Below are 27502 nucleotides of genomic sequence, written 5' to 3'. Positions count from 1 at the left end.
CTGATAGCTGAGTTTGCCACTTTCTTAAAAAGGGAAGCAGCAAGTAGATAACAGCACATGACTAACTGGAAAGGATAGAGGGTCATATGTTCTCCCTAGAGATGTTGCAGTGGAATTATCATTTCCCCTGTGTATTCTCAAAAGCAAATTTCTCTCTCTTTTTTTTTTTTATAATCAGCAGATGGGCAGGTTGTTTTGCCTGGTTCAAAGATAATATTGGTTCTGAGGAACAATTTACTTGACTCATTGTCATCTCCTGTAACATCTTCCTCTCTCCTTAATTTCCAGGCAATTCCTTCTCCAACAATGGCTTCCCACCTGACAATTGGCTCCCATCAGCTCTTTGATCTCAAATTCTTCTACAATTTCTTCTGCCCACTCTGTAGTATCCCTATATCCTTGCTCTTTTTCTAAACCATCAAGCATGGTTCCATATCAGGATTTTATACCTATTGTCCACTCTGCCTAGAAAGTCTTTCCCCCAAATAGTCACATGGCTTGCTTCTTTACTTTATTTATGTCTTTGCTCAAATATCTACTTTATAAACAACCATGGGGCCTCCCCGGTGGCGCAGCGGTTGAGCGCTGGGTTGCAAAGCCCGCGGCCTCTGCAGCGCCGGTTCGATCCCTGGCCGCTCCCTGGCCACCACAGGAGGGTCCCACATGGCGCGCAGACCTCTCCTGCCGCCCGCTGCTCCCCTCAGCAGTGTACTTCGGTCCTTCTGCCTGCTCTGCTCCCTGCTCTGGCTCTGGTGAATTCTCTCACCCTCCCGCGCTTCTGACTGTGCCCAGTGCATGTATGGACAAAACGAACAAACAAATAAATAAATAAATAAAGCATGCCTCTATAAAAAAAAAAAAAAAAAAAAAAATTAAAAAAAAAAATATATAAACAACCATGACCTTTTTTTTTTTTTTAAAGATTTATTTATTTATTTATACAAGCACTGGGTACAGTCAGAAGCGCGGGACGTGAGAGAATTCACCAGAGCCAGAGCAGGGAGCAGAACAGGCAGATTGATGAAGCACACTGCTGAGGGGAGCAGTGGGCAGCAGGAGAGGTCTGCGTGCCATGTGGGACCCTCGCCCTGCGGCCGGGGATCGAACCAGCTCTGCAGAGGCTGCAGGCAGCTTTGTGGCCCAGCGCTCAACGGCTGTGCCACAGGGGAGGCCCAATCATGACCTTCTTACTCTTAGTACAATTCCCCTTATCACTTTTCTTTATAGCACTTAGCTATAAAGAAGCTGTAATACACATTTAGTTGCTTGTCTATTTTCTGCCTATCACACTGACCCCCAACACACACACAACTATTATAACAAAGCTTCCATGACAAGGGTATTGTCTGTTTCATTTTCTAATGATCTGTAGCATCTAGGAGTAATAACTGGAAAAAGGAAGTACTCAGTAAATATTTGCAGACTGAATGAATGAGTGGCATGTGCCATCAAATTAACTTCCCAACTTTCCATTACATGTTATGACAGTTGCCATTAATTTTAGGGTGTACTTCCCTGCCCAATGTTAATGAGACTATTGCCATCCGGACACTTGCGTAAGTTTTGACAAAGTGGATAGTAAGGTGTTGTCTGCAGCCTTTTGAGCTGAACTGGTGGCCTAACCTGTGTGTCATTAAAAGGAAAAGGCATTAGATGCCTTAGCTTTCACTTTTGCCTTATAAATTCTTTAACATTTTCACCAATTTTTCTTTAGGTTTTCATCTGTCTTGCATTATCACGTGTATTTCATGACAATGTAGACTATCATAAACAAAATGTACCCATAGGTGTAACTTTATGAACCAGGCCTTAATCTACCTCATGTAAGCACTGTAGAGTTGAGTAGAGCACATTTTAAAGTCATGAACATTTAGAGTTACAAGGAACAATCAAAAGTTGCCAAGCCTTGTCTCCATATCACTTAGGAATTCATTCATATAAGGAATAACATATAATTACCACAAAAGTGACACCTTCCCTGTATAGAATCCTTATCTTACCATTATATAACTATCTGAGATTACAATAACTGTTTGTTTGAGTTTGTTGAATCGTGCCTCATTGGCTCCTTCCAGTTATACAACTAAATAGATGATCAACAGTCACTGGAGTGGCAGCACTGTATAAATGACTGGTTACTTGTGCACACGGTTGAATGATGCCTGTGTTTGGGGTATTGTACTGTGCGTGAATGCAGATCTACTCAATGTGTCAGGACCCATCCCACATAGGGCCTTAATCTATTATCCAAGAAGCATGATTATGGGTTGAGAACCCCTTGTAGCATCTACCCTTGAAGACCGAGGCTTTTAATATTGCAAACATGCATGTCTCTCTCATCCACAGCCCTCAGTAAGAATAAACGACCACACAGCCATGGCTAGATTCCAGAGGGAGCACTCTGTTCTTGATTTAAAGCTTAAGTGGACTTAGAAAATCATCTTGAGTTACACCCCAATGGGGAAAAATAAAACACGCATTGAACGGTCAAAGAAAAGCTGCCATCTTCCGTTTTTTGTGCCACCCAGGGCAAATTCCCAAGTTCCTTCTGGTTATGTTTAGCCAGACCAGAAATGTCAACAATAGACAATTAGAGGAAAGCCTTGAGCTTAAAAATAAGTAGTCAGGGCCAGGACCCATTTCCTTCATGGACTCACTAGTCAGGCTCACTGTCTCAGCAACTATCTTTGCAGTAATGCCTTTTCCTGGCTAGCACACCACGGCTGGAGTGGGAACCTGACCATTTCTTCAATCTTACAGGCAGCTTTTGATCTCCATTCAAGGTCTCATAAATAGACAAAGACCAATTAAAGTCCAGTTATTATGTAAACAAGGGGGAAATGTTTCTTGGCACTGTGGTGCCGTGGTGCTTTTACTTCAGGAAAAGTAGAATTACCAAAGATGTCTTGTTATGTGCACTGATGCCATTCATACTCATTCTTCATATAAGTAAGCTAATTAGAAAAAAGACTTTCATTTCAGTTTTTCTTATTCAAAACCCCGGTTCATTGGAAGAATGATAATAAAGAGGAGAGAGGTGAGTTTCTTGCCAAAGTTGTTCAGTTTTAGTGGAAAAGAGGACTATTTACCAAGCTCCTCATTCCAAGACTCTCACTCACTCAGGCATCATTACATCAGGCTGTTACTGGTGCAATATGAGAACTGGAAATGCATTAAGAGCCTGAAAACATAGGTTATTGTTGTTAGTATGTTTTCCTGTGTTGTTTCATCTCATAATGGCTGGGGAAAGAAACTCTTACTATGATCTATCTTAGGTTTCTGTTTTTGTTTACCCCTCAGTCTTTTTATTTTTAAATGATATTATCATTATAGAATATTTTTATAATATGGAAAATACAGAGGATAGTAAAAATCATACAAATTACACCATCCAAAGATAATGTTATTTATATAACAAAACAAAATACTTTGTTTCATTGCCTTATATAATCATGCCTCCCCATTCACAAGTCTATACATATTTCCATGCACTGTATTTTCCCCAAAACTAGGTATTATACTATATATTTAGTTTTGTATCTTATTTTTTCCAAGTAAACACTTTTCCATCTGATGAAGATGAAAATATTATTTAATAATTGCATCACATACCTATGACTTTATAATTATTTACTTAAGTATTTGCATAATTTAACTAGTTTCCATTTTCACTATTATAAATAATGCTGAAATGAATATCCTTCTGTAAATACATTGATACATATACAAAATTATTTTCTTCTATCCTCTGCTTTTAAAGCACAGAAAAAAATGTATATGATTACGTATTAGGTCAATGCTCTTGAGTGTTAACTCAAAACAATTTAAGAGAAATAATAATAATGTAACCAAGGGGTAGAATGTTCCAAGGGACACCCAAATTTTTATAAAGTGACCCTTTCTCACTGTGGTCTGGGACATGGGAGAATGCATTATGAAATTACAGACAAGCAGAATTTGCCAGTGAGAATGGGTTAGATTAGAAATTAAACTCATGAATTGAATCTGGCCCTAATGCTCTCTCCAGGGCTAAGGACTGAAACAGGACAACATAAACCAGCCTGTGTATATGGAGGAGGGGACACGATTCTAAGCAGAACATACCATTCTTTCATATCCACAGCTAAGCACACATTCTCAGTATACATAACCTTTGCATGTGTCCACATCCCATGTCTGCTACTCAGAGATTTATTTCTCTTGTATATCTGGAATTTTACAATGGGCCCATCAAGATCACAGCTTAAAATGCATTTCCACTAAGACTTTCCTTGTATTTCCAGAAGATTGTGGCTATATCAGAGATCCCATAACATTTTGTATCAAGAGAGCATTATTGTGTGTGTGTGCAGATTACTCTCAAACAACACTTCATGAAGACAGAGAGTATCTTATTTATCCTTAGAGTTTCACAGATTCTGATATGTAGTAGAGACTTGATAAATGCTGGCTGAATTAGTGAGAAGTAGGAGGGAATGATAGTACCAGGTCCACAGCCCACTCATACCTATAAAGCCCCAACAAGCCATACAGCAGAAAATATGATTCTGAAGCAATGTTTCTCAAACCTTAGTATACAGGAGGAACATCTTAGGGCCATATTAGTAATGCAAATAGTCCCTATCCTAAGTAACTTTGGTTCTTTAAGTCCGTGGTGGAGGCCAAGAAACTGCATTTTTTAGCAATCACCCAGGTGGATTCTCAGATATGTGTAAGGGTCATTATTAAAGGGAACATTGTTATAAAGGGAATGAAAAGAGATACAGAAAAAGAGAGGCAGCAGTGAGCTAAATCACTTAAAGTCACCCAAATAACACCTGCTTTGGTATATCATAATCATTAGAGTAAATCATAAAACTTTATTCTACTTCAGAAAAAATATTCTCACATTAATATACTTCATTGGCTTGAGATAAAGAAGCCAAAATTGTATTAGCTTATTTATTATATATGTAAGCTATATTTCTATATGTACATAGTAATAAATAATAAGTATATAGAATGCTGTCATGAGAACTATTATGCCTGTGCCATTGGTTCATGGTGAGTTGCATGGCTTATGAAAAGATTAGGAAATAATAGAGGCTGTTCCTTCCATTAATTTTAAACACTCCTTCTATGAATGTTCCTCAACTCCTCAGCTTGTTAGCACATAATGTCTGAGTTCCTCTCCCTAGTGTGTTAAATATTTGAAATGACTTACCCACACTCTGTCATCCTCACCATTTGAAAGGCTCCATGAGGACAGCCTCATCTGTCTTGTTCAATACTGTGTGTCCTGTACTGAGAACAGTGTCTGGTATATTTTGGATTCTCAGATTTTTTTCCTAGAAGAATGAAGAAGTTTTATCTCAAGTGATGAAAATCTACTCTAAGATAATGTGGCTAAAAGGAGAATCATGAGATAAGAAGTTTACATATATGAAAGAATGAATAAACTGCAGTTGATTCATGCCAATCTACTCCAATGGGTCTCCCTGGTGACCTACGGGTAAGTTTCAGTGCTACCACCACAAAGGCCTGAGTTTGATCCCTGGCCAGGGAGCTACCCACATGGCGCAGCAGACCTCTCCTGTCTCACCCACTGCTCCCCTCAGCAGTGTTTTCAGTCAATCTGCCTGTTCTGCTCCTACTCTGTCTCTGGTGAATCTTCTCACCCCAATCACCTCTGGCCTACACTCCTGATCTTCGACACAAAAATAAATTAAAAAAAAAAAAAGAAAAGAAAATCTACTCCAATGACTTGTCTGAGAGAGAATAATAAATGACAAGATAACAACCACTGAAATGATAAGACAGGAATGTTTCACTCCACATACTTTCCATTGTGGCCTCTTCAATACTCCACTTCTTTCCTTTTTGCTAGCTGCCAAGCTGGGAGGTGACCAGCCAGAGAGGGGTACACCAGAATGCTGGAGGGAGACAGGCAAGCCAGCAGTGCCTAGGTGGGTTGCGTCCATGGGTAGGTCCTGAGCAGGAGGGCCAGCTTAGGTAATCTCTCTGAAAGGGATATTCTGATGATGGCCATTCTGTCACAAATGCGACACTTTATCCCACAGCAGTTAAGGTTGCATTCACTTGTTTCTACCTCAAAATGTATCCTTTATGCCTTCAGTGACCCCAGTCAGGATCTTGATCAGTACTGAAGAAGGCTTCATCCTCTCACAAATCTCTATTTTATTGCCCAACAGCATCATTATGTCTGTTGTGTGGGTAAACAAGGATTTTAGGGGACACAGTCCTATCTTTAGTGTCTTGGGAAAACTTCCACAAGTATTCTGATGTGCTCTTTTGCTTAGGAACTGCAAGCAGTTTGATATCAAACAAGAGTCCACATACTCTTGTTTGCTATAGAGTTATAATGAGAAAAAAATGTTTCCTGCCTTCTTTCTTCCATCTACAGAATCAAGATTAAAGACTGGTTTTGTTCTTGGGCTTGAATGATCATACTTAAACAATCTGTTTTGTCACTTCCCTCATATCTACAGGCTAAGTCCTCACTCCAGGGGAGTGTACACTTGAAAGCTGGACACCTGGATTCAAACACTTGCAATATGTCCATAAACAAATTAGTTAGCTTGACTTCCCAGGTTTTTAAATCAGAGATAATGACAACAGACATAATGGGTCATAATAATGTCATAAAATTATGACATAAAATGTCATAAAATTAAGTGAAGAAAGGATTAAAAGTACATTAACTGCAGTATTTACTGAGTGTTTAATAAGTATTACTTCTCTCCCTTCCTCTGGCTCTCAGAAAAGTTCTTAGTTGGCTTGCAAAGCCCACCTGAGCACGCAGACATTGAGAATTCTGCAATCCTTCCTTGACAGGCAGAAGCACAAAGTTCACCAATATTTCCTGGTCCAGCATATCATACTTTCCCTTTCCCCAGGGAGGAAAGGATTTCTCAAGGGGAACAAAGTTCTTTATTGATGCTTGCATCCTATCTAACATTTACCTACTATTTACATTTTCTGCTTCTAAGTTGCAAGTCAAGGGACCGAAGAAACTATTATTTGACTGGGTGTTGTATACAAAGATAGGCTTTCTGCTAACATACATTCAAAAAAATCTTTAAAATGTTTAAACAAAAACATAAAACAATTTTGACACAATCTACCATTCAAACAGTATGTATGTATTTTTTTTTTATTTTTAATGATTTATTTATTTATTTATACAAGCACTGGGTACAGTCAGAAGCAAGGGAGGGTGAGAGAACTCACCAGAGCCAGAGCGGGGAACAGGACAGGCAGAAGGACCGAAGTACACTGCTGAGGGGAGCAGCGGGCATGGCAGGAGAGGTCGGCTGCACCATGTGGGACCCTTGCCGGTGACCAGGGATCAAACCGGTGCTGCAGAGGCTGCGGGCAGCTTCGTAGCCCAGCGCTCAACTGCTGCACCACCAGGGGAGGCCACAAACAGTATGTATTTATATATAAAAGTGATTAATGGGGACTCCCTGTTGGTGAAGGGGTTAAAGTCTTAGTGCTATGAAGCTATCGCCAGCAACTACGGCCTGAGTTTGATCCCTGGCCAGGAGGCTAACCCACATGGCACAGCAGATCTCTCTTGTCTTGCCCGCTGCTCCCCTCAGCAGTGTATTTCAGTAGATCCACCTGTTCTGCTCCCCACTCTGTCTCTGGTGAATCCTCTCACCCCCACCCCCACACCTCTGGCCTACACCCCAGTTCTTCTATGCAAAAATAAATCAAAATAAATCTTTTTAAAAAAGTGATTAATGGAGTATCATGTTCTTTCATTTATGGAATTTGACCAAAAAAACAAATAGAAATTATGGAGGCAGGGCTAGTAACATAATGAGAATAACTACAATTTATACCATGCTTATCTTGTGCTTGACATCAGGCTGATCAGTTTACATTTATTATCTCTTTTGAGTTTTACAGTAATGCTATCAATTAGATATACTTATCAATATGCCACAGGTGAGGACATTTCAGAAAAAGAGGTAAACTACTTTACCTAAGGCTATTAGGTGTGCATCCAGGACTCAAGCCCAGTATCAAAGGATACCAAGGCACATATACAGTATCTATGCATTATCTGCCTTGCAGAGCTGTAAGCATCCCTAAGATAACCACAATCTGATCCCCCAAGGGGCAAGTCTCAGGAGAGGGACAACCTGACTCTGGGTGGACTGCCATGGAATGAAATGGCATATAACTCCAACTCTGGGAGCCTGTCTCTTAGAAGCGGGGCTTCCAGCTGGCCTGGGCACAGGCCAGGAATCTAGGCTATGTGTTTGGAATTTTCCAGAGAGGTGTCAGTGGCCTACTCACAGCAACCATGTGAATAACCAGTTTTGTGTGGCTTTGGTGGGGTTAAGGAGAGGGGGCAGAGAGAATTAATCTGAAACGGGGAAGATCTTTTTCTCCCCTGACAAATGACAGACCCTTATTATTAAAACACACACACACACACACACACACACACACACACACACACACTTTTAAGGAAGTTACTGATTTTCCTTCAACGATCAGTACCTAACAACCAACATGTTACAAACCTGATTCCCACATTCTGAGCTTCAGTTTGGCACTTTCAAAATTCCCTGTCAGATCTATTTTCAATGTGCACATGGCAACATCACTTGTAAACAAGTCAGCCCTCACTAACAAAAATGTAAATGTAACCCAGGCTGCAAAGTAACTGAAGATAGTAACCACATATTGAGAATGGGGACGAGAAAGATATACTTCCCATTTGACCTGTTTGCAATTCTCATCTTCACACACCAAATGAATGCATTAGAAAAGCAACACCTTTCAAACAAGAATATGCATAGAATTGCTTTTAACAGGCCAGCCCAGATGGGATGAAATGAGCTCTTTTTCTTTCTGATTGAGAGTAGTACAACTGCTGCACTGGTTAATAGCAAAACCATTATAAGCAAAATGAAATAACATTTATTATAACATTTCTGTAACTCCTTACAATTGCTCTGATTTGATATTTTAAGCATGATTGTGAGAGAATTTAGTTCCTGTTATTTTCATGCCCAGCAGTAAAGAAATTAATGAAAATTGCATTAGAGAATCTGTTTCTATAATATGTTTCTCATGTGGGTGCTCTCTTCTTAAGGCAGCAAGGGTCAGGGAGGTTTCCAATGGGAAGAATGGACAGTGTCTTTGGTCTGAACTCCTAATGTTCGAAGTAATTTAATAGCAGCCACTTTTCTGGAAAGCCATCTGAATTTCATACAAAGCAAAATCCAATTACTAGTGCAGGCTCTAATAACAAATTAGATGGGTAGTTTGTGGGGTTTTTTTTTCCTCCTAGTATCTAGGCAATGGCTTGAAGCAGCAAATTCATCTCTTGTAAGTAAGTTTAGATTTATTTTTTGACGATAGAAGAAATTCTAAAGATAAAATAACAATCACAAACTAAATATCAAGTCTTTTCATTAACGACTTGGCAGCTTCAGCTGAGAGAAGAAGGGAATGGTGAATCGCCAACACTGTACCTTAAGACACAACCACCATGCAATAGGGCAGGAACAGTAAGAAATGGACTGATGGTCTAGAGAGCAGCGTGAATACAGTTTAACTAGGGAAAGAGTGTAGGTTGTTTTCTCCTTTGGAGAAGGGGCCTTGGTAGGTATTGCATTTTAAAAGGTAGACATTCTGTCACAATTCATTGGAGTACATGAAAGGAAATAATGCAAACAGATCGTGGATCTAGAAACCCACATTCTGTACTCTTATTTCTATTTCCTAAGAGCATGTTATAGTTAAGGACAATGGATAATTGAGCGCTGCCTGTTCCAGATATGAACAAGGAATTAAACAAGTTGGGGAAGTGTTACAAGGTTGAGTTTAAAGTTTTTGCTATGAATGAAGGAGGATTATGATGAAAGAAATTAAAGAATAAATTGGGGGGGCAGAATTATGCTGATAAGTTGAACAAAGCAACACGGAGATTTAGATAAGTAATGGGCCCAAAACACAAGGAGAAATATTCAAACTTACAAGAAAACAGAAACAAGATATTTTTTTTTTCCTAGCAAAAAGATTAAATAGAGTGATGACACTGGTATCCATTCCTATGTCTTTATATTTTGGTATTTATATTTGGTATTTGGAGAAGGTATGGCATATGTGATACATTCATATACTGCTTGCAGGGAAGTAAATTTATTCTACTTTTCCACTGCAGTTTTAGAAACATATTTAAAATGACATATCCTTTAACTCAACAGTTCTACAAAGAAATGTTCATCAAAAGACTGTAATAACAAAAACACTAGAGTCAGAAATCAAATGCCAATGAGAAGAGGCTTTAAATGAATGAACCTAATTACAGAAGAATAATAAAAGCCTTTTAAAATGATGTTGAACTATATTCACTGATATGGAAGAATGCTCAGAATAAATTTCTAAGTCAAAAGAACAATATACTTCTAAACACACATGTTGGCATATATGTATAGTGAGTATGTGGTGTAAAGGTGGTATATATTATAAATAACATGTATTAAACATAATAATATATACATCTGTAAACATATATCTATCTAGTTAGCTAGCTATCTAATATACTAGTTGGCTTCCCTAGGTTTGCCAAAGAGAATCATTAAAATTTTTTAAATAAATAAATCCCTACCACAACCCATTTTAGAATTTGTAGTAATATTTTCCATGTGGCTAGTAGTTGATTACAAAGTATTGAACTGTGCAGTTTAGAAAATTTAATCCTATGTCTTTATATTTGGTATTTATATTTGAAACCAATATGCTTTCCCACTATGATTTCTAAATACACATATGTCTCAAAATAAACACAGGTCAAATCATTTTTTAGTGAAGTGTAAAGGTGAGAACAAGCTAAACTTATATTTAGATTTATATGTTAATGTTTATGGAAAATATTAAACATCTAGGCACAACAAAATGTTAATACAGTTACCTCTGGATTGTGAAAATTTGTTTGAATTTGTGTTGTATTGCTTGCTATTGAGCTTTAAATTTTCTTTCTCTTCGAGGTCTTCAAGGTACTTTGTACAGAGAAAAAGAAAACCAGGATAGATACCCCAAGCAAAACACCTGTAACATTAGACGTGTGCTTTCTTCTGAGCTGCCATAGTACCAAGCAATCCTGGAGAACCCTGATCGAATCTTCTAATGGGAATCCTTGTGGGATTTTTGCTTGATTTTTTTTTTTGTCTGTTTGTTTGTTTTAACCAGTTGTAGGTATTTTTTATATAACATTTTAATTTTATATATATATTTTATATTTTTTATTTTTCTTCTTTTCTTTTCTCATATTATTTATTTCTTTCATCAATAGTATTTGCCAACTCATAAATAAGTTTCATACTTCAGATCCTAAAATGTAGGATGAGTTTGGGGAACTTTTCTGTTCTACCTTTTGCTTTTCATTTTCCCATTTATTTATTTATTTTTGATTAATTAATTTATTTATACAAGCTCTGGGCATAGTCAGAAGCGCAGGAGAGTGAGAGAATTCACCAGAGCCAGAGCGGGGAACAGAACAGGCAGACTGACGAAATACACTGCTGAGGGGAGCAGAGGGCGGCAGGAGAGGTCTGTGTGCCATGTGGGACCTTGCCCGGCAGCTGGGGATGGAACCGGAACCGGCGCTGCAGAGGCTGTAGGCAGCTTCACAGCCTAGCACTCAACTGCTGCGCCACCAGGGGAGGCCCAATTTTCCCATTTATTTTTAAATTGACAACCAAATTCTAATTGGCATTTAAGGGATCACACTTTATGGTAAGGAAAAAAACATCCCTGGTGAATTCTAATAATCTCTGAAGTTTAGTTAATGGTTTTTTCCAATGTTTATTTCTTAGTTTTAGGGAAAGCTTACTTAAGGTATAATTAATGAACTCTCCATATTATTTTCGCAACTTTCAGTAATTATTAAATTATTTTAAAATAAAGTATATTAAAATGGGAAAAATTTGTCATACCATCTTTCACATTTTGATTTTTGTTCCACAGATTTTGATAGAATTCCTTACATATAGTATTCTGTTTTATATCAGCACTGGCTTACTCTTATTCTTAACACAGCAAAAAGACACTTTCATGATCCATAGTGTTGTACTCAAAGAGCCTACCATTATTGTCAATATAATGTTATAATGGTGCCCTCAGATCAGAAAAGGACTTTGTTGCTCTTTGCAGAGTATCAAGGGAGAGCAAAGTGTTTATTAAGCATTTGAAAAATACTCCTATTGAATAGGGTTGAAAGAGGAATCTAATACTATTCTACAACTATCAATCTTCTGTAACTATCAACATAAATGGCCAGTGCCTAAAGAACTCTAGACATATAAATTTCTGCTAACTGGTGAGTAAGGAATATGTAACAAGTTTACTTCCTTATACTGAAAAGGTAAAAATGAATTTTACTCATGAAGAACTAACACTTCTTCCGCTGTATGTTCACCACTCCATGGGATCATTTCTTCTGAGAAACATAGGCAATTTTTCTAATAAAAGAGATGAAAGTGGATGGTATCATCAAGATGACAACAGAGAAGGTTCCCTGCCTCACCACCAAGAACAATATCCAACAAGTGACCAGAAGGATACTATACTGCATTACACAGCTTGGGTTAAGATGAAAGTGCTTCTTGCATCCTTGAGACAAAAAGGCTGCAACAGAGGGGACAAAAAGAAAGTTCACACTTCATGGACAAGAGGGACATGGAGAGACTCTTGGAGGCTACAGTGCAGGGTAGAGGGTGTAGATGTTAGGATTGCCAGAGCAGACAAGGGCCCTGGGGAAGGAGGAACAAAAACAACCTCGAGGCACAAACTTTAATACTGGTGAAGACCATTTAAAGGGGCTGGGCTACTCTGCACATGATGGGACCCTGTTAAGAAAGACAACAGGAAAAAAAGAAAGAAAGAAAGAAAGAAAGACAATAGAGAAGTCACTATACAGTCCTGCAACCTTACTCTTTAAGGACAGGCACTGAACTCATGCATTGTACTGACAGAGACCATACTTCTAAGTATCAAACCTTGAATTGCAGAGAAAAAGGTTATCAGCAGTGTCACCAAAAATGAAACAGCCCCCACGTTGCCCAAGCAGGATCACATTAGTGGCTAGACCCCTTCATAACCCTCTCCCATCCTGCTGACACAGCAAATGGAAATACCCATGGAAGACAAGAAAGGCTAAAAATAATAATGTAAAATAAAATAAAATAAAACTACAACACCACCTGCTGGAAAAGTAAAAGCAATTCAATTCTCTAAGTTATTGCTACAGACATTCCCTAAAATAGGGAAAATTAAAGTAGCAAAATGGACAGATCGAAGAATATAACACAAGGAAACTCAAGGACATATGATGTCAAAGGAGGGAATTTGCCAAAATCCAGTCACAAAACTTGAACGATTTGTATCTCCCTAGCAGGGAGTTCAAATCTATTAAAATGAAACTCAAAGAGGTAGAAGAAAACTGAGAAAGGTAAGACAAAGTGACAAAAAGAGAACTCAGAAAAGATAACCAAAGAGATACAATGAAATCAAAAAAACAAAGAGTTGAGAATAAAAGTTAGCAAATATAAGGTAGAAACAATATTTAAAAAAAGAAAATAACAGAGATTTAGGAGGTACAGACACAATAAATGAGATCAAGTTCTCTAGAGAAAGCTATGAATGCAGAGTAGTCCAAATGGATAATTGAATCAACGACCTTGAAGACAGTAATGCACAAATGAGTCCAGTGAAAGATGAGAAAGAAAGAAGAGCGAAGAAGAAGGAGGGGAAGATAGTGCCAGGGGAGGGGAATAGGGGGAATAGCAACCTTATGAATACTATCCAAGAACATTAGGAAAGGAAGCATGAGAATAATGGTTTTCTTCTTGATCTAGTCATCTATTTTTTTGGCATTTGGGTTGTTTCCATAGCTTAGCTATTGTAAAAAGTGCTGCTGTAAACATAGGGGTGCAGGTGCCCTTTTGAATTAATGGCTCTGTGTCATTTGGGTAAATACCTAGGAGTAGAATATTACTCAGCAATCAAAAAAGATAAACCCATGCAATTTGCAGCATATGAATGGAGCTGGAAGGGATCATGCTCAGCAAGATAAGCCAGAAAGAAAAAGAAAAATACTGGATGGTCTCACTCACAGCAGGAATTTAGAAAACCTAAATAAGGGACCAGGAAAAAGACATTATAATAAAGTAAAAATCAAAACCAACAAGCAACTATAAACAAGAGACACACTATGGGGGAGGGGAGGCGGAGAGGGAGTAGGATCAAAACAAGGGGGGTGGGAATTGTATGGGGAATATAACCAAGATGAAAATGCATACATTGTGCAAAAATGAAAAATGATGTAAAAAATATATTAAAAAAACCAAAAAAATCAACAAAGGAAAAAAAAAAGAATAACGGTTTTTCTATATGAGATGCAACAAAAGCAGTACTAAAAAGGACATTTATAGCAATATAGGACTGATTCAGGAAACAAGAAAAATAATGAATAAGAAATCTAAGCTCTCACACCCAAAGTAACTAGAAAAGGAGGAAAAAAATACAGAAGCAGACAAAAGGAAGTAAGTATTAGAGCAGCAATTAGCAAATCAGGGATCAAAAAGTAAAACCCAAAATATCAATGAAACCAAGAGTAGGTTCTTTGAAGCAGTTAACATGATAAACTTTTAAGCAGACTCAACAATGAAGAAGAGAAAGAAAATTCAAATAAAATCAGAAACAAAGAAGCTACAAGTGATACTACAGAAATAAAAAGGGTCACAAGACAGTATTATGAAAAATAATATGGCAACAAATTCAATCACTTAAAAAAAATGGAAAGATTCTTAGAAACAAAACTTTCCAGGACTAAATCAGGAAGAAATAGTAAACATGACAGACCCATCAAAAATAATAAAATTTAAATTAAGTATAATGTAATCAAAGGCTTCCATTAAACAAATTCTACCAAACTTTCTACCAAATAAGTCTACCAAACTTTCAAAGAATTAATGCCTATTTTTCTCAAACTGTTCCATAAGTTAGAAAAGGAGACAAAATTCCAAAGCATATTCTTTTAAAAATATTTTAATTAAGTAATTAATAACTAAAATTTATAATTATAACTAATTTATAATTAATATTGGGGTACCCCCATCAGGTAAACTACCATAGTGCACGCACCACCAATTCAGCTATATTCTGCCACCATAGACCATTGCGCTTTCTTCTCTCTTTGTTCTTCCTCCTTCCAACCTTTCCCCTCCCCACCCCACCCTGGTGCTTCAGTTCTCCAATCTGCTATCAAGGGTTAGTATTTTAGCTTGTATTTATCTGACTATTAATTTAGTTACTTTTTATTCCATGTATTAGTGACACCATCCAATATTTATTTTTCTCCTTCTGACTTATTTCACTTAACAGTATCCTTTCCAATTCCATACATGTTGCTGCAAATGGCATGAGTTTATCTTTCTTGATTGCTGAATTGTATTCCATTATGTATGTACACCACATCTTCTTGACCCACTCCTCTCTTCCAGGGTATTTACATTGTTTCCATAGTTTAGCTAGTAAACAGTACTGGTATAAATACAAAAGTGGAAATTTCCATTTGAATAAGTGTTTTTGGTTATTTTGGGTAGATACCTAAGAGTGTAATTGCTAGATCACATGGGAGACCCATTTTTAGACTTTGAGAAATCTCCACATTGCTTTCATTCAACAATGTAAATGGGTTTCTTTTTCTCAACACCCTTGCCAGATGTCTTTTCAATGTTTCTGGTCTTTTCAAAGTGGGCCTTTCTCACAACTGTAAGGTGGTATCTCATTGTGGTTTTGTTGTGCATTTCCTTTATGGCTTCCACTATAGTTTGCTTATGCCTCCCAGAACACAATCATTACAGGGGACTGCGGTGATGGTGCAGGGGTGCATTGGTGAAGGAAACTCTATGGGGACTACACCTGAGGGGGTGGGAGGAAGCAAATATTGTTTTAAAATGAACAATGATGTAAAAAAATAAAAATGAGAGATTTTAAAAAAAATGTTCCTGCTTTCATCAGTAAAAAAAAAAAAAAAAGAAGGCAATCATTAATTGGACTATAATTGCATATTTGCCTACTTCGCATGTGAGATTCTTGAGGATGGTGATTGTGTGTTATTCATGGTTTTAACCCTAATATCTAGTACCTTGCCTCATATTTAGAATATGCTTTAAAATATTTTCTAATAAACAAATAAACCACTTATTGGGGAAAAAAAGCCATAGGCCAATAACTGTAGTTAATATAAATGCAAAAATTCTTAATAAAATTCTAGCAAACTGAATTTAATGATACATTAAAAGAACCATACACCATGATCAAATGCAATTTGTTCCAGGGATGCAAGGATAGTTCAATTTATGCAAATTAAAAAATGTAATTCACAATAGGAACAATAGGAAGGACAAAAAAATCATATGATCATTTCAGCAGATACACAAAACACATATAGCATAATTTAACATTCTTTGGTGACTAAAACATTCAACAAAATGTGTATAAAAGAAATACATCTCAACATAAGATAGGTCATATATGGCAAAAATCATACTCTGGTAAAAAACGGAACTTTACCTCTAAGATAAGGAATAAGATAAAGATGTCCAGTATCAACACTACTATTCAGTATAGTGCTAGAAGTCCTAGCAAGTGCAATTAGACAAGAAAAAGATATAAAAGATATCCAAATTGGAAAGAAAGAAGTCAAACTGTAACCATTTTCTAATTACATAATATACATAGAAAATCCCATATGCCATTAATATCTATTTAAAATAATAAATGGGTATAGTAGAACAGCAGGCTACAAAATAAATGTTCAAAAACATGTTACATGTTATATTTCTATACGTCAACAATGAACTAGTAGAAGAGAATCAGGAAAACAATCTTGTTTACAATCACATCAAAAAGATTTAAATAACGACATAAATTTAATCAAAGAAGTCAAAGACTTAATACAGTGAAAATTAAGACATTGTTGAATGAAACAGAAAATGACACAAAGAGATGGAAATTGGGTTTCTCACTACCATGTCATTGGATTTGATTAACATCATTTAATTTACTCTATTACCTAAAGAAACATACAGATTCAATGCAGTTACTATCAAAATTTCAACAGAATACATCAGATACAGAAAAAAAAAGATGAAATTTACTTGGAACTACAAAAGCTAAAGCATTCCTTGGGGTGAGGGTGGGGACAAACAAATATGAAGTTATCATATTCCCCAACTTCAAGCTATATTACAAAGTAACAGTAATATAATAATTAATATAGCTTGGTATTGAAATGAAAACAGACACACCGATCAATAGAACAGAACTGAAAGCCCAGAAATAAAATCATACACATGTGGACAGCTAAATTTACCAAAAAGGATCCATGACTCTTTCAATAGTTAGTATTCAGAAAACTAAGCAGTCACATGCAAAAGAACGAAACCAGAACATTATCTAACATCATACCTAAAATCACACAATACATATAAAAAACATAGGCAATATTCTCTTGACATCAACCTTATACATGCATTGAGTGACTCAATCCCAACAACAAGGAAAACAAAAGCAAAATTAAACAAATAGGGCCTCTCCGGTGACGCAGCGGTTGAGCGCTGGGCTGCGAGGCTGCCCGCAGCTTCTGAAGCACCAGTTTGATCCCCGGCTGCTGGGTGAGGATCCCACATGGCGCGCAGACCTCTCCTACTGCCCGCTGCTCCCCTCAGCAGTGTACTTCGGTCCTTCTGCCTGCTCTGCTCCCCGCTCTGGCTCTGGTGGATTCTTTCACCCTCCCGCGCTTCTGACTTACCCAGTGCTTGTATAAATAAATAAATAAATAAATCTTTAAAAAATAAAATAAAATAAAAAATAAACAAATAGGAGTACATCAAACTAAAAAGCTTCTGCACAGTAAAATAACCTTGCATCAAAATAAAAGGACATCTTACTGAATGGGAGAAAATACTTGTACATTATATAATCAAAAAGGGATTAATATCCAAAAATATACAAAAAACTCATAAAGCTCAACAACTTAAAAATAAAAACAAACTGGGCCTCCCCTGGTGGCACAGGCTGTTGAGCACCACTCTGTGAAGCTGTCCACAGCCTCTGCAGCTCCAGTTCGATCCCGGCTGACTAGCGAGGGTCCCACATGGCGAGGCCGACCTCTCCTGTTTCGCCCGCTGCTCCCCTCAGCAGTGTATTTCATCAGTCTGCCTGTTCTGTTCCCTGCTCTGTCTCTGGTGAATCCTCTCGCCTTCCCGCACATCTGGCCTGTACCCAGGTTCTTGTATAAATAAATAAATAAATCTTTAAAAAAAAACTAAAAATGGACAGAGGATCTGAACAGCTACTTCTCCAAAGAAGATACACAGAGGGTGAACAGGCAGCTGAAAAGGTGTTCATCATCTCATATCATTCGAGAAATGCAAATCAAAACAACAATGATGTATCACCACAAAACTGTAAGAATGGCTATTATCCAAAAGACAGGGAACAACATGTGCTGGAAAGGATGTGGTGAGGAAGGAATATTTACAAAGTATTGGTGGGATTTTAAAGTTGTCCATCTATCATGGAAGTAGCATGAAGATTCCTTAAAAATTAAAAATAGAAATTTCATACAATCCAGTTATCCCACTTCTGGGTATTTATCTAGAAAGAAAATAAGTGGGGCGTGTGTGTTTGTGTTTGTGTACATAATTTGGGGGAGGTAGATATATACATGTGTGTATGCATACATATATATGTGTGTGCGTGTGTATATATATACCCAGTGTGTGTGTGTATATATACCCATGTATATATATGGGTATATATACACACACACGTTTTTTTCACTGTATATACATTTTTTCTTTACATATATATATATTTTCTTTATAAACACACACAATGGAACACGATTCAGCTATAAAAAAAATGAAATCCTGCTATTTGAAACAACAGGTATGGACCTACTTATGACTTGTGAAATAAGCCAGAAACAGAAAGACAAATACTTTGATTTCACTCATATGTGGTATGTAGAGAAAATAAACAAACAGATGAACCAAATAAAGCTAAAATAAACTTTGGACTTTGAGACCAATTGCTGATAATCAGAAGGGAGGGGGGATGGGCATATTGGAAGAAGATGACAAAAAGTGAAGAAAAGAATTGTATTTTAGCAGAGTACTTAATGTAGTATATACATATGTTGATTTTCAGTGTTACACACCTAAATCTTATATAGTGCTATAATGCAAGTTTACTTTATTTTTTTAAAAAAGAAATAAATGAATGAGTCAATGAATGAATAGATGGATGAATAAAAGAGTGTTGATAGAAACATAGATTACGTGATCGGTTCTTCAAAGAGGTGAAAAAATGAAACAGATATAAATCTCTTATGTGTACCTCTAAAAGTATGGTTAATGACCACATTCCACATTTTTTCACTCAAATAATGTTGAATGATGATTGAAGAAATAAATGCATTATGTTATCTATTCCTGGAGTGTGCAGGCATACCTGGCCATTGTTTCCTGGCTATTCTCTGCATCCCCTTCTAAAGACAGCTACAAAGTCTAAAATTTGGATGAAAATCATTTCTATCTTATTTGATCTAGCAAGAGATAGAGCTTAAAAGACATGAATGAGCCCTGAGACTGTACCAGGTACGCCTTACCAGGAAGAAGGATTTTCCCTGATTGCACTAAATTAATAAACTTATAAGATTAAATATATACATATACTTTTCTTTAAATTATCTTGTTCCTCGCTAATGCTTTGTGAGTAATAAGAGAACCTTATTATCAAATAACTTAGAATTCAGCATGGAAGACAAAAATTATTTATGAAGCAATCACACAGTATATAAGTATGAAGGCTTGTAGTAAGGTCTCTATGCCCTTTAATTGCACAGCAAACATCCACATATTGAATCTCTGTTATCTATGTAACAGGCATGATTTGGTGTTATGGATATAAAAATGAACATACACTTTCTCTCAAGGAAACCACAAGTCTAAGAGGAGTTAAGAAATTAAATGGGAAAAAAGCAATATGGGTGGTGAAATATTCTAACAAAAGAGGAGGAATTTAAATTCTTCCTGAATGGAAGGAAGAATCTGGAGAGGAAGTGATTGAGCTGAGACTTAATAGATGAAAGGGGATTTTTAAAGAAAGAAGTTGGATTGAGAGAAATGGTAATTTAGGCAGAGAGATAAGCAGGTATTAAGTCAGAAAAGTAAGAAAAGAGGTAACAAGTAAGGAGTCATAAAACGTGCACAACAGCAGTGCATGGAAAAAGGGGCATAAGTTATGGTTCAGGGGGTTAGAGCAGGGGTGGAAGACCTTATGAAATATTGGGGAACTCAGGCTTAATAGGATAATGAGGAATCACTGCATATTAAGTGAAGTTGGGTGATATGATTGTGACTTCTGATGATATAACTTTTGGTTGCTACAAATATACTATATGGATTGGGGCAAAAGATGAAGATAAGTCAGAATACCGTTTACATAAGAACAGATCCTTGGCATGAAGAATGACTGGAATGTTTCTATTGAGTGGATAAGTATTGGGACCAGGAACACAGAGAGGAAGCTCATAAAGTCTCTTTGGATGTGATGAAGTAGAAGAGACTAAGGAGCATTCTGCAGATACCACCAATTGTTGATCAGAAAAATAGGGGCAACAGAAAGGCAGAGAAAAATAAAAAAATGTAGTCTAAAGCAATGTCACCAAATATGGCAGATACTAATCCCAAGTGTCAACTGAGCAGCTGGAAAGTGGCTAGTCCAAAGGCGATGAGCTGTAGGTCTGAAAACATACCTGATTCCAAAGACTTCATTAAAAATCTAGAACATTTCATTATAATCTGTATATTGATCAAATATTTAAGCAATATCTTTAATATACTGGATTAATATTAAAAGTACTTCCATGGGAACTTCCGTTGGACAGTGCTGGTCCAAAGGCATTGTTCTTAACATTTTGATAGCATTTAAGGATGTAAAGAGAGAAGCAAGGGGAATTTGGTCACATGTTTAGAGGGAGAAGCCATTCAGAGATTAAGATAGCAAAAAGAATAAACAGCAGATATACAGACATGATCTATTATTATTCTGACAGATCATGGTGAGGAAATCAGCCTGACTGGTGAAGCTGTGCAAAAAGGTAAGCATGTGTAAAGAAGGAAATTTATGGAAAATAATGAATTATGGAAAATAATTATGGAAAATAATGAACACATACATACATATCTAATTCTCTTTATATATATATATATATATATATATATATATATATATATATATATAAAGGGAGAGAGCATGTGCACACAACTAAAAGTAGTAACATGATGAGAAAATTATTTCAGGGAGAACAGTAAGCCATTGGTACACATGATAAAGTGGAGACAAGGTGAGACTAAAGGCAAGAATACAGAGGGAGCTATGACTGCTTTCCAGCAGTAAAATAATGGGGTTTTAGAATGAAAGCTGTCAATTGTAACTATAATTGCAATTTAAATCTTTGCCCATCATTGGGTGGTCGGGCTAACATCACATTGAGTTGAGAGCAGAGATGTGAAGCTAAATGATTTCTCCTGCCTTAGCAAACCCCTTTAAGGTGCTTTATTGCATTAAAATTGCTGAAGATGGCGAACTGGAATATGTCTCCTGATGAGAGTTCCAGGAAATGATAAGGTCACTGAGGATACCTCCACAAATAAGACCTATTACCAGGAACTGTATTCCATGGCTTTTAACTGCTACAGACACTTGGCTTGCCTCCCATAGACAGGATAAAACCCACTGAAAGAGATTTCCCATAGGCAATGAAGAAGTGTGAATAGCCTAGGGTATCTCTTGACTTTTGTTGCTAACTACCATGTGAGAAAAAAAAAAAAAAAGAAAAAGCTATGTAGAGATTTTTTTCTTTCTGGTTTATGTAATTTTAATGAGACCCAATGTTAAAATAAAATAATTCAAGTTTTCAAATTCAAAAGATACATTTTAATTTGTAAAAGAAATGAAAATACATCTTTTACTTCAGGGCAAATATACCTGTGATCTTCAAAATGACATGATGGAAGTGAATAGATCACAATATCTGCAAAAATCTCACACAACCCCTCCTACAGCCTTTACATTCAATATCCTCCCATGATCCCCTGTTGTCTCCAAAGTAGATTATATTCAAGAATCAAGAGGTGAAAATACTCACTAATAAGACTATTCAAATGACTGGTATGTCTCTGAGATAGCAATTATATTAATAACTTCTGAATCCTTAAAAAAATGTACTTGGCTCTCACAAAGGGTGTCAGATTGTGTGCATGGGTAACTACTGTAAATCCTTCTTTACCAATATAAATCCTTTAAGCAGAAATAAAACAACAGATCAAATCATTAGATGATGGAAAGATTATGTAGATGATGCAATCCAAGTCAAGCTTTTTGGCCAATTCCTTCTCTATTTTGCTGATAGAAAATCTTTAATGGACAGCAGTAGAACAATGAGGTCTCCATGATTGTTTCATACATCCCATATATGCAATGAACTTATAACTTTGTTCAGATTTTCAGTCAAGAAATTAGGTAGTATGTGAGGTAATCAATACTAATCAAGCAAAAAAATCTGTACTCAACAACAATCATAAACTTGTTGTTGGGCCTCCCTGGTGGTGCAAGGGGTTAAGTCCCAGCACTATGAAGCTTTCCGCAGCCTCTGCAGCACGAGTTCAATCCCCAGGCAGGGGGATTGAACATGGCACAACAGACCTCTCCTGACTTGCACGCTGCACCTTTCAGCAGTGTGCTTTAGTCTGTCTGCCTGGTCTGTTCCCCACTCTGTCTCTGGTGAATCCTCTTACCACCCCCTGCACCTCACCTCTGGCCTGTACCCCATTTCTTGTATATATAAAGATTTATATATATATATAAGATTTATAAAAATATTTATTTATATAAGATTTAAAAATAAATTCTTAAAAAAATAAACTTGTGGTAGGGAAGTTTTTAAGAAAGGAGCAACGGAGGAACTAGAAATTATGTGTCATCATCAATTTATGCAGATTATACGGAGACATTTCTTTTCTTCTGATTTTAATTCTGTCTTCCCATAAATGGTAATGCAGTGTAATATTTGGGAAAGTAGCCTCAGTTTCCTTGAAGATAGCATGTGGAATATACTCTCTTTCTTCATGAGACTATTGTAAGGACCATATCAAAATATCTCTCTACCACATAGCAGATTCCCCCTAGCAAGTAATAATAACTATTGTTAACATGCCAATGGCACATAAGTTTAGATTTTAAAAATCATTAACTACATTTGTCACTATTTAGGGCATTATTTTTACCCCCAGGCAATTCCTTCAGAACATTACAAATTCCCTCAAAGTAGTCTCTGTTTGCTAATAAAGCCATGGCTGCATCACCAAACACACACTGACTTAAACAAAACCTCCTTCTCATCATCAGCCCATCACAGCCTCTACCCTAACCTGCACCCCACTGTGACTGGCAGTTTTTATCTCATCTTCCAGTTTATAAGTATGATAGGGATATGGGTTCCAAATGTAAGCTGAGCTTTCTGTCCTTTCTTCATAAAGTCAGTGTTGGGCATATGTTTTAATTGGTACCCAGCAAACACTTGTCACATGAAAAAGACACATTTCATCTATCTTTTCCACTTAGCACAGATATAAAAAGAGTTGTCCACAAGGTTCTTTCTCATGCCATGCAAACTCCAGAAATTTAGAATATTTTAATGAAGAAGCTGAAAATGAGTATTAAGATCAACTATGTCTCCTTTTTTTTTTTGCACAGTCATGCTTCTGAGAAGCATGACCATATATTGCCTTTGCAAGGATGTGTGTTACAATTACCTAAATGTATCCCTGAAAGTAAATGTCAATGCTGTAGTAATTGCTGGAGGGGCACCCTGAATGCTATGCTTAAAAGATGGAAGAAGATTTGGCAGATGTTTGGCTTTAACTTTGTCTCTATCCATATGATGCCAAACCAATAAATGGCAGGAAAAAAATTAAAATTTTCAAGTGAGTCTGTTGTAGACTTTTTAAATAGCTAGAGTAGATTTAGTTGTTTGATTTTAGCTTCTGTCCAAAATAATTCCAATCTAATGGAGAGTTCAATCCCATGAACTCTCTTTCTACAGTTACAGGAGCAAAATAGTAAAATTAGACTTCAGTTTTCTGTCAAGGACCACTATGATCTTTTTACAGAAATGTATGAAGAGCCCAACCCAATACTCTGATGTCATTGTGAACCCTGTTACGTCAGCATGCCTGGGTCATTTGTCCAAAGACTCCCCTGAGAGATGATTATGCAACTGTTCCATCAATGTGCCTTTGGATCTATCTGTGTTTCAGGAGGTTAGTCCTAAAAATTTCTTTTTTAAAAAAAAAGATTTATTTATTTATTTATACAAGCACTGGGTACAGTCAGAAGTGCGGGTGGGTGAGAGAATTCACCAGAGCCAGAGCAGGGAACAGAACAGACAGACTGACGAAATACACTGCTGAGGGGAGCAGCGGGTGGCAGGAGAGGTCTGCACACCACGTGGGAACCTCGCCTGTGGCCAGGGATCGAACCGGCGCTGCAGAGGCTGCGGACAGCTTTGCAACCTAGCGCTCAACCACTGCACCACCAGGGGAGGGCCTAGTGCTAATAATTTCAAGGGGGGTTTCTGGCTTGCTTAATGAAGAAGATGGGCTACTAGAATCTTTCTTTTAGATATTATAGGTAAAAGATAATGACTGAAAGATAAAGAAGGATAAAGCTAATTTTTAGTGAATTTCTACTATACGCCAGAAATGACGCTGGAGACAGCAGACATTATTTTCATTTAACCCCAAGATGGCACACTCCCGTTAGGCACAGGAGAAACTGAGTCCTGGAAAGCAAGTTTATTTATTTAACAGCAATACATCACTATGTGGCAGAACTGTGATTTGAACACAGGGTCTTTTAAGCTATGTAGAATACAAGCAGTGGAGACAAAAGACTATAGTAAGGTCCATGCTTAAATATTAAAAATAATTCTTTCAGTCTGTTACCTTTTTAATGGATAAGCTTAGTGTTAGGTGTTTTACTTAGCAACTGTGTTGAAGAAATAACTAGGTCAAATTATGATACATTTCTAGAAGCAAAAGATATTCAAAAACTCATTAGAACTTCTCTCCTTATCATAAGATTCCTGATTAAACTGGTAAACAAAACACACTTCAATCGTACAAGTATGTCATCACATATAGATCTCTGTATGTAAAATTCTTGTAAATCATCTTTGAAAAGTTGGTTTTAAATGACGAGGTCTAATTAGTATAATTGCCATTTTGCAAGTAACAGTCAGTCATTGTCTTTTAGTTGGCGGAAAATCAAATGACATTTTGGAGATGACAAGGAGATTGAGAAACCCCATCATAATTGTTCTAGTTTCCTTATTGTGCCCACTTCACCTAACTGTTCAGTTTATATCAAACAGCTATGCTTAAACAAACATTTTAAATAAATAAATCTTTTAAAAAATAAAATGAACATTTTGTTCATAGTGAGAGTGACCAACCTTTTTGTTTCATGTTCTGAAGTTTGGCCACTTACATTTCTCAGTTTTTCACATCTCAGTTTCCTAGAGAAACAGAGAAAAGTCTTCCAGTAACTGAGCTGAGAAAATTCATAATATTTTTCCCTAGACTGGGATTAAGCTGGAGTTAGCAGGGGAAATTGTGAAGAAAAATTCTGAGCGTTCCCACCAATTTCATCACCCCATTCTCTCAAATGTGCATCCCATCTTTATTTTTTCTAGGTTCCCTGACATGTGGTAGTCTTCAGTTCCTAAGAAAGAATGTGACAACATGAGAAATCAATTCTAAGAGGTTTAATTTGCCCAAATGATATCATTCATTTGCAGTTAACAAATGCCTTTAATCTAAATGCGTAATAACAGAGAATTAATAATAACAGCTAACATTTAGTGACTATTCCCTGTGTGCAGGGCACTATTCTAAATGCTTGACATACAATTAATTATCTCACTAATCTTGACAACTGCCCAATGAGATAGGTGCTGTTATTATCCTCATTATACAGATAAGGAAATGGAAGCATAGGGAATGTAAGTTGCAACTTTAGGTCATAAAACTACTTAGAGGTGAAAAACCAGGATTTAAATGTAAGAAGTTTGGCTCAGGTATTTGTGTTCTTAAATATCATAATATACTGTTACCAGAAAAGTGGAATGTGCTCATATATAAAGCTGTTTTGTAAAAAAAAAAAAAAAAAAAATCACCTGTTGTTACCTGTAAAAATTGCAGATACATCTATCTATATTGAGTGGAAGAATCAAATATCTTCTATAAATTATATTATAGAATATATATATAATTTATTAGAGAGAGAAATGTAAGCAATTACCTCTATTTGGTGGGATTATTATAGATCTCATTTTCATTTGTATACACATATTTATTTTTAATTGTATTCTTTGATTTCACAATGAATATGCATGCATACATAAATAAAAGAGGAAAAAAAGAGAAAAAGCAGAATTCCTGACAAAGACTTCTGATACCAGAGGCAGCTAGATACTGAGTTACCACTAAATCTTGACTTTTCCCATTAGAAGTCCTATCTACCTATTTCAATAAAACCCTTTGTTTTGCACAGCACATTATAGAGTTTATAGAAAGGTTTCAAATATAATCTAAGCATTATCGATCAGAACTCTCAGGTCAGTTTATTACTCAATGTGAAACAGGAAAGGGCAGAGGACAAGAGCAAGTGTTAGTACAGAGGAGCTGAAGAAACAAACTATGATCTTTATGGAAAGATGTTTTGGGACCAAGGAGTTCTTCTTGGCTCTCTTGGTGGCAATTCAAATCTCATGGAGGTATCCTGACCTCTGTCTGAAACCCAGAGCTTCCATGTGTTCAAGAAAGGTTAGCATGCAATGTTTCTTCAAAGTAGAACTGTTACAATGGTGGCATTAAAATGGAAAAGTGAGGAACATTCTTCAAGATAACATTTTTCATGAGCGAAAAATACTGCTTTAAGCTATTTCTACTTAATTTACTATAGTACAAAATTCCAAAATTCAGATGGAACAAAACAATCAGCATTGAATTATAGCGTTCTAACATATAAAAAGTCTTTGCCATGAGCTAACCTAATCTAGTAACCAAGGAAGGGGTATCTTTCTCTCTTTTATCAGATGATACTATTTCGGGAAAATAGCCAAGAGAATATCATGACTTCTTTCACAATGCATCTTTGTTATGGTACCAGAAAGTACAACTAAGTAATCCATAAATGTTACATTTCCCTGCAAATATTTCCATGACTTGCTATCATCAAGCCATCCCATGGGCCACACCCATGGCTATCCACATGCCAGTGCCACACCAATCTAGTTGCCAAACTAATGAAAGTGATTATAGTGGAAGGGTAGTGCTAC

Source organism: Talpa occidentalis, unplaced genomic scaffold (assembly GCF_014898055.3).
Source record: "Talpa occidentalis isolate TD23 unplaced genomic scaffold, MPIMG_talOcc4v2.1 talOcc4.11, whole genome shotgun sequence".
Taxonomy (NCBI): domain Eukaryota; kingdom Metazoa; phylum Chordata; class Mammalia; order Eulipotyphla; family Talpidae; genus Talpa; species Talpa occidentalis.
The sequence above is the reverse complement of the archived record's forward strand: the minus strand, read 5'-3'. Positions refer to the sequence as shown.